Genomic DNA, 13,967 nt, shown 5'->3' with positions numbered 1-13,967 from the left:
AACCTGCAGTGCAGGCATGGCCTAAAATCGAGAATTCACTCTTCACGTTGGACTGTCCCCAAGTTCTTTTCTCAGAGCACACTTCCATATAACGGTAATATAATTGATGGCTTTATGCCACATTGCAGAGATTTCTTTAAAGTCACAGTTGGCACAAGGATGTATAAATATGGGACAAAACACAGTGAGATCCTGGCTCCACTTAATTCACTGAAGCCAAGATTTAAGTTGCAGGGATCCAGGAATACATATTTTGCAAAGGCCAGGCAGGCAATCTTTCCATTTAAAACACTAGGGAGTGAGGAAGGTTTAAGATATTTGCTTTAAGCTTTCCCACCTCTGTGGTTATATGGGAAGCCTCTGGTCAATGGTAGGTAGACAAGGAGGGACTTCCATGTGCAACAGTCTTAGCAACAGCCTATTCTCCCCACCTCTCGCCTTCCACTCTGGTGCCCCCTGTGGCACCCCTGAGGCATTGCACCCGAAATCTGCCTCTGCTTAGCATACAACCTCAAAAGTACAAGAAAATTTGCAGCAAATTTCTTTAAGCCTTTTCCTTCAATTGCTTTTCAATTTAATGCACTGGTCGCTTTCTGTGTTTTTAAGTGGCTTTTACTGCTTTTGTTGTACATCGCCTTGAGATATTGTGTAGAAGGTGATTTATAAATTGATGGTGATGATGATGACGATGATAGCAATAATAATAATGATATCTCTCGGCCTTTGGAAATATGTATTCCTGGATTTTTTGTAACTAACATTATGTCACTAACATTTATAGCAGGGCAAGCTACTATAATGGAACTAAATGCTTAAAAAAGAATCGATCCTAATTTTATTTGGAAAAATCAATAGCATCTGGAAATAAAAGCCTTATATGTAGTAGAAATGCCTTCAGGAGTCTTCTGATGAGATCACATAAAAACAGTCCTGCAGATGTTCTTACAAGTGGAGTGTTAACAGAAATATAATTCAAGATTCATTTTGCAACTTGATCAGTCATTGCACATACATTATATTGGCACAGAGATTGAATGAAGGGGTTTTCAGTTGCTGCAAATTGCTTTGAGAGGGCGAGATACAAAGGAATCTTTTTGCCTTTGGTTAGTGTGCAGGACGGGTCAAAGTGAACCATTTCATATGGTTACTTATTTATCATTTCCTGCCAGAGCTAACTTCCTCATCGAGAAGCAAATGCGGAGATTAGGTCTCCCAAGAATATCATTTATACATTATTTAATGCCCTCCGACACGGCCATCAGAGGAATAAAGTAGAGCTTCAGTGATGCTCCCAGGCTGTATCACAAAATGAAATATTTAGGGTGAAGTCTTAAGCCAATTACCTGGGAGTAAGTCCTACTGAATTCAGTAGGACTTACTTTTGAGTAACCATGCATGGGCCTGCACTGTCAATGCACAAACAAAATACCGTATTTTTCTGTGTACTGTATAACACGCCCCCGTGTATAACACATCCCCTATTTTGGGGGACTCCAAATTGAGAAAATGGGGGGGGGGGGTGTATCCGTGTATAAGACAACCCACAAATTTGAACATAATTTTTAAAATAAAAAACTAGTCTTATACATGGAAAAGTACGGTAGGTGCCTAATATTTATACTAGAGACTTGCTATTCAGTTGCAATAAACACTTTTTATTGTTGTTTCGTTATCTTTATTCTCCACTCTGCCGCCAAAGAGTGTACAAACTTCCATTAAGGAAACTTTTTATAACTACAGGTTAACATGCATCTAACACTTACTTTACTGATGTGATTGCAGCTTACCACAGGGTGGGGTGGGAGTGGGGAAATAAATGAATAAATGAAGAGCAGAGGAAACCCACTGTACGTTTATTTATTCCTCCCTACACAAAAGTCTGTATAGTTAAAGCTATAGTTTCCCCAGTAGTGATGTACGGAAGTGAGAGCTGGACCATAAAGAAGGATGAAGAATTGATGCTTTTGAATTCTGGTGCTGGAGGAGACTCTTGAGAGTCCCATGGACTGCAAGAAGATCAAACCTATCCATTCTTAAGGAAATCAGCCCTGAGTGCTCACTGGAAGGACAGATCGTGAAGCTGAGGCTCCAATACTTTGGCCACCTCATGAGAAGAGAAGACTCCCTGGGAAAGACCCTGATGTTGGGCAAGATGGAGGGCACAAGGAGAAGTGGACGACAGAGGACGAGATGGTTGGATAGTGTTCTCGAAACTACAAACATGAGTTTGACCAAACTGCGGGAGGCAGTGGAAGACAGGAGTGCCTGGCGTGCTCTGGTCCATGGGGTCACGAAGAGTCGGACATGACTAAAGGACTAAACAACAACAACAACCACACACCTGCACAGGCTTTCCGAGCTTTGGCAAGGATCCTAGAACCCTCTCTTATCCTCCCCAAATCTGGACAAGCCCATTCTAGGCTTTAGGAAGGAGACGGGAAGACTCTAGGACCCTGACAGAGTTTCATTATTACATTTTCTGCTGAAACAGATCTACCTGCTGTCAGGTGTCTGGAACTATTTACCATGGGAGTAAAGTTATTAGTTGTTGAAATTTACTTAACTGTATGAATCTTTGCAACTTTTTCCATTACATGCCACTGTCTTGGCATTCTCTGTATGTTTCATGTGTCTTATCAAGACACAGACATCTACATGCACTGCTATGTCAACCAGGAAATGAACGTGGCCATATCACTTGCCACTGGCTTTTTCAAAAGTGCTGGAATGACTGATAAACAAATATTTATATATAGCAAGTGATCTGCAAAGGAAGTGTACATTCATGAAAGGTGGATTAAATTAGAATACTTCTCTATTTTTGTTTCACTGTCTGTAATGTCTGAAAGACACTGTCTCTTGCAATGTTTTTTTGGCTTTTGTGCCCTAAGATGTTTTAGAAGGAAATTTGATTTTCTGGGCAGTTTGACCTTCACTCTAAATGCTTTTACTTATAAATGGAATGTGTTTCAGCTTCAGTATTTGACTCCTGCCATCGCACAGAAGAATTCAAGATTATTTTATGCTGGGTTGGTAAGCAAGGTAGGAATGGCAGTACATACTAATGAAGCAGATTTTCCCAAAGCAAAGAAAGATTCAAAATGTGGTGAAAACAATGGGGGGGGGAGCAGTACCATGTTCCCTGTAGTTTTGCTTACTCAAAAATGCTTGCAGTTCAGCTTTACTGAAATGCAAAACACACAGCTGTGTATTAAGGCCAATATCCTATTAAATCTGAGGTCTGCTAATATTTCACTTTATGCCTCATATATTTCAGGCACATTATATTAATAGACAGGAAATGACTTGAAGGTAGCAATAAACCACCCCAGCGAATTATCAGCACTCTAATTTCCGTGAGATTCTTGCTTTATCTGTGAAGGAGGTAATACAGTGGAATATTTACTAGTGTGGGGGCTGATAAATATAACACACAAGTCGCTTGTCTGCATATGCATCTGTCAGATTATTTATTCAATACACATTTCTATAATATGAATGTGCTCTGTGAAGCCATGGCATTTCGGATTGCTTTGAGACAGGGAGGCCTGAAGTAATCCCTGAGGAACACTATTTCAGTTCCTCCTCTAAAACTGGATTAAATGAATTACATTAATTATATAGGAGAAAATGATGAGGGTTGTGGCAAGTGAAGAGAACCAAGTTGCGTGAGCAGGTCTTCAGTTAGTAAAACAATAGTGATCCAGTCTGGAAAGACCCCGCATGATGATTCTGTACTGTACAATGATGGGAGATCTATGATCACAGATCATCTGCAACTTTTCTTTAAAATGCCAAATAACTGCCCCAAGCAGTGCCTGGGGTCAGTGGGATAAGGCTTCTTACTGTGTTATTCTCCTGATCTAAATTTCACCCCACCCCCAGCTTCTGTTTGTCCTGTGGAGTGAAACATCCAGGAAACAAATAATTTCAGGGAGTGATTTAGATCAGGGAAATGGCATGAATTTTTTTTTTAATATCCATTCCTCCTCAGTGCAGCTTCTCTGGTCAAGTTAGCAGCCCCACACAATCCTGATTACACATCTCCAACATCCAGTGTAGTGTAGTGGTTAAGAGCAGTGGGCTCGTAAAATGGTGAACCGGGTTCGATTCCCCGCTCCTCCACCTGCAGCTGCTGGGTGACCTTGGGCCAGTCACACTTCTCTGAAGTCTCTCAGCCCCACTCACCTCACAGAGTGTTTGTTGTGGGGGAGGAAGGGAAAGGAGAATGTTAGCCGCTTTGAGACTCCTGAAGGGGAGTGAAAGGCGGGATATCAAATCCAAACCCTTCTTCTTCTTCTTCTTCATCCCATTTAAATGAGTCTTTCAAGACACAGGGTGTTTTCTCAATGGAAGCTAAGCACACCTTTTAAAATCTGAAAAGAATCCCTAGTGGATGTTGCTCATTGGGGATTGAAAGAGGGATAGGGGGCTTTTAAAAATAAATGTGTGTATATTCTGGCTTGTACCAGCTAAGAGGAGTGCCTCAGGATGGGGTGGAAAATCTTTTGGCTCCGTGGGCCAAATCCTTCTCAAGATCACCTTGTGGGCCAAATGCGACAGGTGGGTGGAGCTACATACCTATCAATTGTGTGACAGCATTATGACAGCAGGTGACTGACAGGTGGGCAAAATCTCCCACCTGTCAAAATTCCTTGTGCAGGAACCACTCCACAAGGGACGTATGGCAGAAAGCTCTGGAAAATTGCTTGTTTCTCCCCTCCCTGCCATTGACGGGGAGAAAAGAAACATGGCTTCTCCTGCTTTTGTGTGCAAAATGTACCTTTGTTTCTCCCATCTCTGCCACTTGGAGTCCGGGAAGTGCATCAAGTGCATTCAGCTTCACTTCTGCAAACAGGAATAGAGTATTTTTGATCCAGAAGTGTTTACGGAGGACTGGTATCTAGGCAGTGCTAGATTTCTGTATAAGCTGAACAAGCTATAGCTTAGGGCCCCCCAAAAATTTTTTAAAGGAAAAAAAACCTGGATGTACATTTCCAAAATATAAGATAAAAAACAAATAAAATAAAATCTATGTACAGCAGCAGTGTTTTGTGTTGTGTAGGCTCCTATGATGTAAGTAATGGGCCCCACATGCTAGCCCACTCTCTAAAATATCACTGGTTTGCTCATTTCTATATATATGGTGCCTACATTCTGCATGGGACGTGGGTGGCGCTGTGGGTTAAACCACAGAGCCTAGGACTTGCCGATCAGAAGGTTGGCGCTTCAAATCCCCGTGACAGGGTGCCCTCCCATTGTTCGGTCCCTGCTCCTGCCAACCTAGCAGTTCGAAAGCACGTCAAAGTGCAAGTAGATAAATAAATAGGTACCGCTCCAGTGGGAAGGTAAACGGTGTTTCTGTGCACTGCTCTGGTTCGCCAGAAGCGGCTTAGTCATGCTAGCCACATGATCCGGAAGCTGTATGCTGGCTCCCTCGGCCAATAAAGCGAGATGAGCGCCGCAACCCCAGAGTCGGCCACGACTGGACCTAATGGTGAGGGGTCCCTTTACCTTTTTTACATTCTGCATGGACTGGTAATAGATTACCATATAGCATATACTTAATACAAAAAACAGTGACAATTTGTTGTTGACAAACGACAGCTGGACATATAAAGGGCCCCATTACCTTCAGTAGCTTAGGGCCTCATCAAACCTAAATCCGGCCCTGTATCTGGGGCATTAAGTCTTTTACTGATGTCACTGTACCTCTGAGTCAGCAACATACCACTGGGAACTGAGCTTTCAGTGGCACAAACCTCATATGACTCTTGGTCATGTAGTCATGAAGCTGTAGGATGGATGGAGACTAACACCATCTCACTGCACTATAAGGCAGGATCCTTTGTACCCAACCAGACGGGCCAAAAGGCACAACAACACACAGCACACCAGCTGGGGAGTCTTGCTCGTTTTTATTTAGAACATTTCCTAAATGCATTAGATTCCAAAGAGTCTCAAAGCGATGCACTGAAAATTAAAATCAAATACAATATAACAGAGATTTAGAACATTGTACAAAGTAGAGGCATAGCACCATACGAAAGAATATCAAAACCATGCTCAAAATGGGAATAAATATCAAATGAGCAAACAAACACTCAAACCAATATACAATACAAAAATAAAACACAGTATAAAGGAATCTCAAAACAATATGCAAGTGTAGGTCAAATGCAATGCAAAAGAAATCAAACAATATGCCCAACAGAACTCAAAGACAACAAAAATATATATCTCAAAATGGTATGCAAAATAAAAATAAAACACACTACGAAATATTAATAACCAGTATTAATCAGCAATAAATATAAACAATCAGATGGAAACCTTTTAAAATAATGTCATATTATCGGATCAGTAACATTTACAAAACCCTAACCAATCACTTTGTGAAACAAAGACAGCTGACCAGATAACAAGTCATATAACCTTGGAATTGAAGTAAAGATAAATCAGTAATGTTTTCATTCTTGCCGTGCCTCACACATTGCACACACACCTCAGACCAGACTGGATTCCCACTCTGACCTCTCATGTTTGTTTGTCAGGTTGAAGGAAGCCCCTTTTCTTAGTGTGGCCACTTAGGCATTGCCATACAAGAGGAAATGCATTATGGCACAGCTTCGCATAAAATTTGCACATGCTAATTCATATACTTAGATACAAATTTAGAAATAGTTAATATAATTTAAGTAGAATACAGTGTAGCTCAGGGGTAGCCAACCTTTTTATACATACCGCTCACTAATACATCTTTCTTGATGGGAAAATTTCCTTACCACTGGGCCCCCGGATGTTTCACAGTCTATTGACCCTGTGCCACCACTGCGGTTAGCTTTCTTCACTGCCACCACCCCGCTTCTCACGGGGACACCCGGATTCCAGACAGTTGTTAACATAAACAAATAATCAAGTTTATTTTTAAATGCAGGAACAAACATACGATTACAGTTTATTTTACTCTTGTCAGTTTCCTAATCTTAGTTCCTAACAACTCCAAACTGATTATTCCAACTATCTATCTGACTCATTCCTCTCACTCTCTCACAATACAACTCTGCCAACCCACACCTAAGCCTCCCTCTTCCTTCTCCAACACCCAAGCCTCAACTCCCAACTGACAAACCTCAACTGTCTTTCAAAACCTCCCACTCTATCTTTTACTCCCCCCCTCGCATTCTCACTGGCCAATCACACCACACCCATTTTAACCCTTTCCTTGACCCATCCTAGGAGGCAAACGCCACAACCACCCACCAGTGCTCGATGGAAGGAGGATTCAGCTTGTGCCGTAGAACCCCCTACTGCCCATCTAGAATCCTGAAACAGCCACTAATGGGCGGTAGGGACCAGATTGACAACCCCCGGTCTAGATCAAAATTACGAGAAAGCCTGCGTCTGCTGTCCAGGAGCTCACTGGTGATGGGCAACTTAAAGACTGCCCTCCCTCGCTTTGGTTCATTCTCTTTAGACTAGAATTGGGACCGGACAGTTCTTCAAACTGCCGTGCGTAAAGAGGGGAATATGGCGACTGTAGTCCCCTTCTACAGGATGCTACTGGTAGCTTCCAATAGCAAACTCAGCTAGGCTGCTGGCTAAATCTATTTATATCACATAACCCAGATGAGCCTTTAATCACCACATGGCAGGCACAGAGTGATTAAAGAGATGCTACAGGGTAGTTTCTCTCTGTGCTTTCTTGAGAAATGATTGTGAGTGAGGAACCTGGGGGTGGTAGTTATTCCAGATTAATTACCATGGATAGAAAAGTGGCAGGTGTGCACCTGCACTTTCAGCCTCTGTCCGTCCTTTCACCACTGTCTGGGTTCAGAATATGGGGCTTTTAAAATATCTCTGTGTTCTGCTCCTCATGTATTTTAATTGGTAGAAATAGCAAATGGACAAATGCATACCCTTCAACTGTCCCAATTAAATCAGGACATCCCGTTGTGGGAGGCTGTGCTCTCAAGAACACAGCAGCCAAACACACACTTTTTGGGCACCATGATATCACAGCCCCCCCCCATGCACATCTTTTGCAAACTTGTGTGGGTCCCATGATTCGTGCAGAAGCACATCCCAGAAGACACACGCCCTGGTTTTCTGTGGAGACATTTTGGAGGGTATGAAAGCACCTCAGTTTACCTGTGGGAGAATGTGTCCCATTGGTCCCCTAATATTCTTGCCTGTTTCTGCAGTTACTCACAGTATAACTTGACACAGCCCCCGGGCAGCAGGCAGCATTAAAAAGCACCCATTTCCCTGCAGACAAATACATTTAGCGAAACCAAAGCCACTTTACCAAGCATGCTATTCTGTATAATAAGAGGGGATAGTATCTTCCTTCGACTTCCCTGTTATAGTCATATGAAGCAGTCCTGGGGAAAACTGAATGAAGCATCATGTAACCAGACAATAACAAGGGGGAAACAATTGCCAAGCATATTAATTGAAGATAGCGCAAGAAGTAATGAGCTTAAATTACAGGAAGACAACTTCAAGGCCTGACCCCAGTCACTGCCAAGGAATTGCTGGAACTCATGTCCCTCAGGGCCACCTCCGGTATTCCAGATGCAATTGACTTTCCTCCCCCCCCCCCCGATGTTGGTTTTTTTTAAGCCAGCAAAAGGTTTAAGGCCCACGTTGCTCTTTGTTCCAGGCAAATGGGTCTGTTGCCTAGAAACCACAACATGCTCTTCCCTGATGCTTCCAACTCTAAAGAAGCAGCTTGGTTGGGGGGTTTTTTGGTGGTGGTGGGGAGATGTTCAGAGATGGCCCATTACATGCGCTTTGCACTGTTGCTTTAGAAGCCAGGCCATCATGAAAAGCCATTTTTTAAGTGCATGTTTCAGGAACTTTTCCTCCAGGGTCCCAAAACTAAATTGTAGCTATCCTCTTTCCAGCAGAATCCCATGGGGAATGCCAGCAGCGTAAGACAGAGAAGGAAAGTGTAAATTGGCACAAAGGTCCAATTTACAATCAACCAGCAAACTGCATCCCATAATTATTAGAGATAACCTATTTTCTCAGGTAACTAGAAAATGTGTTGGAACCTCTAATTACTGAAGAGTGATGAACCTCCGTTGCTTGAAAAATAGGTACTAGTAGTTAAATCCTTCACTTTCAATAAATTAAACATAAGAATATGTTGACATTTTCTTTCCAAATTGAAACTAACCTCCGATTATAGCTACTTCTGTAATGTATTATGATTCTCCCTGTTCGCCTGGGGATGATTACAAGGATAGTGGGGGGAAGAGGGTTTACCCCAGTATATGCATTTTTATACACATTACTTAACTAGAAAACTGTGTTGCAAAATTCAGATATGCGCGAAAACTGAAGGCTGGTGCTGTTCCAGTTCGCATCTTTGCTCGGAAAGCACAGATTTGGTAGGTTCATGTTTAAATGCCAACAGAATTGAATAGGACTCATTACAGTAGTCCAAGTGGAGAGATAACCAGAGCATGTACCACTCTGGTGAGACTGAGCGTAGGCAAGTAGGGTCTCAGCCAGTGTACCAGATGGAGCTGGTAGACAGCTGCCCTGGACAGAGAATTGACCTGTGTCTCCATGGACAGCGGTGAGTCCAAAAACTCCATTAGCCAGGCTGATAGGAGATGCAGTCCAAAGCATTTGGAGAGCACCAGGCTAGCAAGGGCTACAGGAAGGGATATATTGTCTAAAGATTGATTAAAAAAAATGAAAGGGGGTGAGGAAGAGACTATGTTGGGGTGGGGGAGTCTCATTAAAAAGGTATTTCATACCTCAGAGGCAGACTAAATGCCATGTGATGCAGCAGTTTCTATAGTGACTGTTCTCTTTCATTTGAAAGCAGAGTAAGCAGTTATAGAAAAACCCAAATAACTGTCTGGCTAGCATGCACACTCTCTCTTTCTCTCTCCCCTGATTACTTATAAGGATTTTCTGCCCTTGAATTGGATATGCTCCTCCTTCTGAAAGAGCTTTTGTTACATAGCATAAAGAAGGAAGGCTAATACTCCGCAAGGAGGACAATGGGAAACAGAAAATTAGAATACGGGGGTACATCTGCATTAAGGCTGGTTTGGCTGGGGGGTTTTATTGATTTCTTCTTGCATAAGTACCAAAACACATAGACAGGACCAGCCCAGAGGGCTCAAACTCAGCAGTAAATTCAAGTCTGCTTCTTGCAGGGATCTGTGGCAAAACATAGTTTGCATTGTAGCCAGAGAGGGAAAGCTTCATTTTGGCAGCAGTTTCAATGCCATTTTCTTGGAGGAAGGTGCGCTCCTACTGCCCATCAGCAAAGGAATGATCAGGAGCTCACTTTACTGAGATAAGTTTTTTTTAAAAAAATGGATTTTAATATAAAAAGGGAAAAAGAGAGGGGGAAACAAAAAAACAATAAGGAACCAATAAAGAAGAAAGATTACGCAAATCACACATATTAAGTGGCCAAAGCAAAGTTAACTCAAGAGTTCAAGATCTCACGCAAAGCTGTTGTAAATTGTGGTTCATTGTCTACAAAATAAAATCCCACCAAAAATGTCCAGTGCAGCTGTTCATTGCAATGTCTGGAAATGGAGTGTAACTTTCTCCCAAATAGCAATATTCCAAATATTCTCATACCAGAGCAAAATTTAAGCTCTTAAAGTAGAAAAATCTTTTTGCAGAAGTCCTGTGTTCACTTACCTGAAGAGTGAGCCCAGTTCAAAGTAAACATGGATAGGATGTGACTTTAAATCTTGCTTTGCTGCAACTGATGCCAGCTGAGGGAATCCCTGCTTATTTCATGATGAAGAGAGCCAATTTTAAAAGTGTGAATGACTTGTTTGAGATGCAAAGTATTTGCTCAAATGGCTTTCTTCCTCTTTCAACCATTCTGTTATTCACCACACCCCTATTTTCCATGACTTCCATAATAGAGTTGCAAAGCCTGTCCACAATAAAAGGCAGAGGAAATAACTAGTTTCACTAAGGCGCACACTCCAGGTGAACTGAATGGCAATCAAGTGTACATTGTGTGTGCAACATTTATATTGAGACCACATGATTCATTTGACCATTTACCACCCTTGATGAGTTTATACAAGCACAGATGTATTTATGAAATTTGCAGAGAAGCAGAAGAGGGAAAGCTTTGGAAATAATTCAAGTTCAACAGGAAGTGCATGAAGAAAGGGAGAAGGAAGACCTTGGGTGGAAACAGTGTTCTGTTAGGGGGAATAATTTGTTGTAACTCTAGGGGGCATTACAAAAGACAAATAATCTAATAGCTTATTAGTGCTGCCCACGTGACTGCTTTACAATGTGTTCACAGTGACTCAGGAGCAATGATGCTTCCCCAGAATTTTCTGCAGCTGTAGTGAGTTTGGTTTTCTGCCTTGTTCCCCAAATTAACTCAGCAAGTGCCCTACCCTGTAATGGACAGCATCCTAATTCAGATTTTGGAGGAACCCTGCATCCATCGTGTGTGTAAGAATGCGCTGAATAGGCAACTAAAGTCTTCCATTTAAAAGCAGTTCTCCAAAAACTAGAGCAGAAGGGAAGCAAACTATGGTGTCACAGGGGACCCAGGAAATCTAGTCTGGCCCCTTCTCTTGGCCAGAAAAGGAGCAGCTTCGCTACTCCCTGCCAGAAAGAATATTCAGCTCCAACTGCCAGTTGCCCTGGGCCCGCAAAACTGAAGGGAAGGGTGGTCTGATCTCATTCATCAGTCAGGGGACTAACAACTGCTGGGTTCATGCCCTTCAACATTTCTTCAATGAAAATAGGGATGGTAGAGCATGAGACTCATAACCCCAGGGTTGTGGGTTCTAGCCCCACGTAGGGCAAAATACTCCTGCACTGCAGGGGGTTGGACTAGATGACCCCTGTGGGCTCTTCCAATTCTACAAATCTGTGAATCTATCCTATTCCATAATAATAATAACAATAATAATTTTATTATTAATACCCCACCCCTCTGGCTGGGTTGCCCCAGCCACTCTGGGCAGTTTCCAACATATATAAAAACATAAGAAAACATTCAAAAACTTCCCTATACAGGGCTGCCTTCAGAAGTCTCCTAAAGGTTGTATAGTTACTTATCTCCTTGGCTCAGGGGGTCAGATAACGCCATACCCTCCAACATTTCTCCGATGAAAATAGGGACATCCTGCAGAAAAGCGGGACATTCTGGGATCAAATCAGAAACTGGGACAGCTTCTGTAAATCCGGTTCTGTCCCTGGAAAATAGGGACACTTGGAGCGTCTGTGGGTTGTGTGTGTAACAATAGGGCAGCAGTACGTTGTGGGTTAAACCACAGAGCCTAGGACTTGCTGATCAGAAGGTTGGCGGTTCGAATCCCCGCGACGGGGTGAGCTCCCGTTGCTCGGTCCCTGCTCCTGCCAACCTAGCAGTTCGAAAGCACGTCAAAGTTCAAGTAGATAAATAGGTCGCGGGGAGGTAAACGGCGTTTCCGTGCAGTGCTCTGGTTCACCAGAAGTGGCTTAGTCATGTTGGCCACATGACCTGGAAGCTGAACACTGGCTCCCTTGGCACAATAAAATGAGATGAGCGTCACAACCCCAGAGTCGGTCACGACTGGACCTAATGGTCAGGGGTCTCTTTACCTTTACTTAAATACTAACCTTGTATTGCATGGGTCACTGCTGCTTACCTGTAGGGAGAGTGGGAGAGGTGTGGTGTTGGGAAGCAAACTTGCTGGCAGGAACACCATATCGCCTCTGCTGGTGTGCTATGGTAACCTTCCAGTGAATCCTGGAGCCCCTGGCCAGTGCCTGCCTGACCTGACCGACCATTGGTGTCCGGCCTGGGAAGTGACCATCACTCATTGGCAGAGTGCACACTTTGCACGCAGAAGGGATCTGGTAGCAAGACTTGGCAGAACTGCTGTCAGGCAGAGTAGTCAATCCTAGATTCGATGAACAACATAGCTGCTTTGCAACAGGTCAGACTTCCTATATGCCTATGCCCAGCCACCCAGGAAGCATAACATTCCTTTTTGATATTTGCACTCGTATGTGATTCCAAGGCACTATAAAACCTTGCTGTTTGACATTTCACAGCATCAATCTGCTCCTATGATGAAGCACTGCAGAATGTTAAGTGATATAAAACACGGTCATCTGTAATGAATGGAGAGCTGCCTCTGATGAAAGGGGAGGGGGCGCCGGGGACTGGAAGCAATAAATCCTAGTGCCATTATTGGTTGTGCTGCCAGAGAGGAAATGTCTGCAGCCAGCTGCCCCTGCCAGAACATCCTGCAACAAGTTTAAAGTATTAAAACGAGAACCTGCCATGGCCAGATGTCCGTGGTGGCAACTGTGAAACAGGCGAGCGCTCAGCAAGCTACGTGGACCCAAATGGATGGTGGCTGTTCTCGATGAGCTGGAAAGAGAAATCCCTTTGTTTCCAAATTAGAAAACACTGAAATGCATCATTAAATTTTAACACTGTGTTCCCATAAAAAGGAGAGAGCTAAAGGAAATTGGACAAGTGATTGATGTTGGTTTGGACCACTTCAATTCTATTAAGGCGGTGACATGGCTGCTGAGCATAATGCATTCTCAAGGCTTATGCACCCACCATGCTTTGCCTTTGGGTTGCCAGATCAAGAGGTGATAGTGCATTTGTCTCTAGGTAGCTGCAAGCTAAGCTCAGAGGTGTGATTACTGTATAGTAGATTTTTCTAGATGTAAACAAGAATCTCAGAGAGGTTAATTGGGGCCTGTTCTTTAGCACAGCGTGGAGACTGATTGAAACTATTCTGGCTAAACGTAAATTTGTCCTGGGGATAAATGCTGCAGAAATGAAACAATGTGAATAAAAGCTGCCTCACGGCTTGGAGTCTTAATCGGCCAATATTGTCCCTGACCTAAGAACTGGGCTTTTTAAAACATGGAATCTTAACGGAATAAAATTAATGGGGGCTTTAAAATGAAACTATTTCATGTTGGATTGCATTTCCATGTAA

General features: G+C 43.0%; 1 long non-coding RNA gene across 1 annotated transcript; it reads left to right on the top strand.

The window, feature by feature from the left end:
- Window positions 1-5,928: 5,928 nt before the first annotated feature.
- On the top strand, window positions 5,929-11,663 carry LOC309514753. Its single transcript, XR_014212170.1, has 4 exons — window positions 5,929-7,348; window positions 8,913-9,036; window positions 9,333-9,398; window positions 10,182-11,663. It is a non-coding gene; the product is annotated as an uncharacterized lncRNA (long non-coding RNA).
- Window positions 11,664-13,967: the final 2,304 nt, after the last annotated feature.

The sequence above is a fragment of the Podarcis vaucheri genome (genome assembly GCF_965113315.1).
Source record: "Podarcis vaucheri genome assembly, chromosome: 11".
Classification (NCBI taxonomy): Eukaryota; Metazoa; Chordata; class Lepidosauria; order Squamata; family Lacertidae; genus Podarcis; species Podarcis vaucheri.
This window is presented reverse-complemented; position numbering and strand designations above follow the sequence as displayed.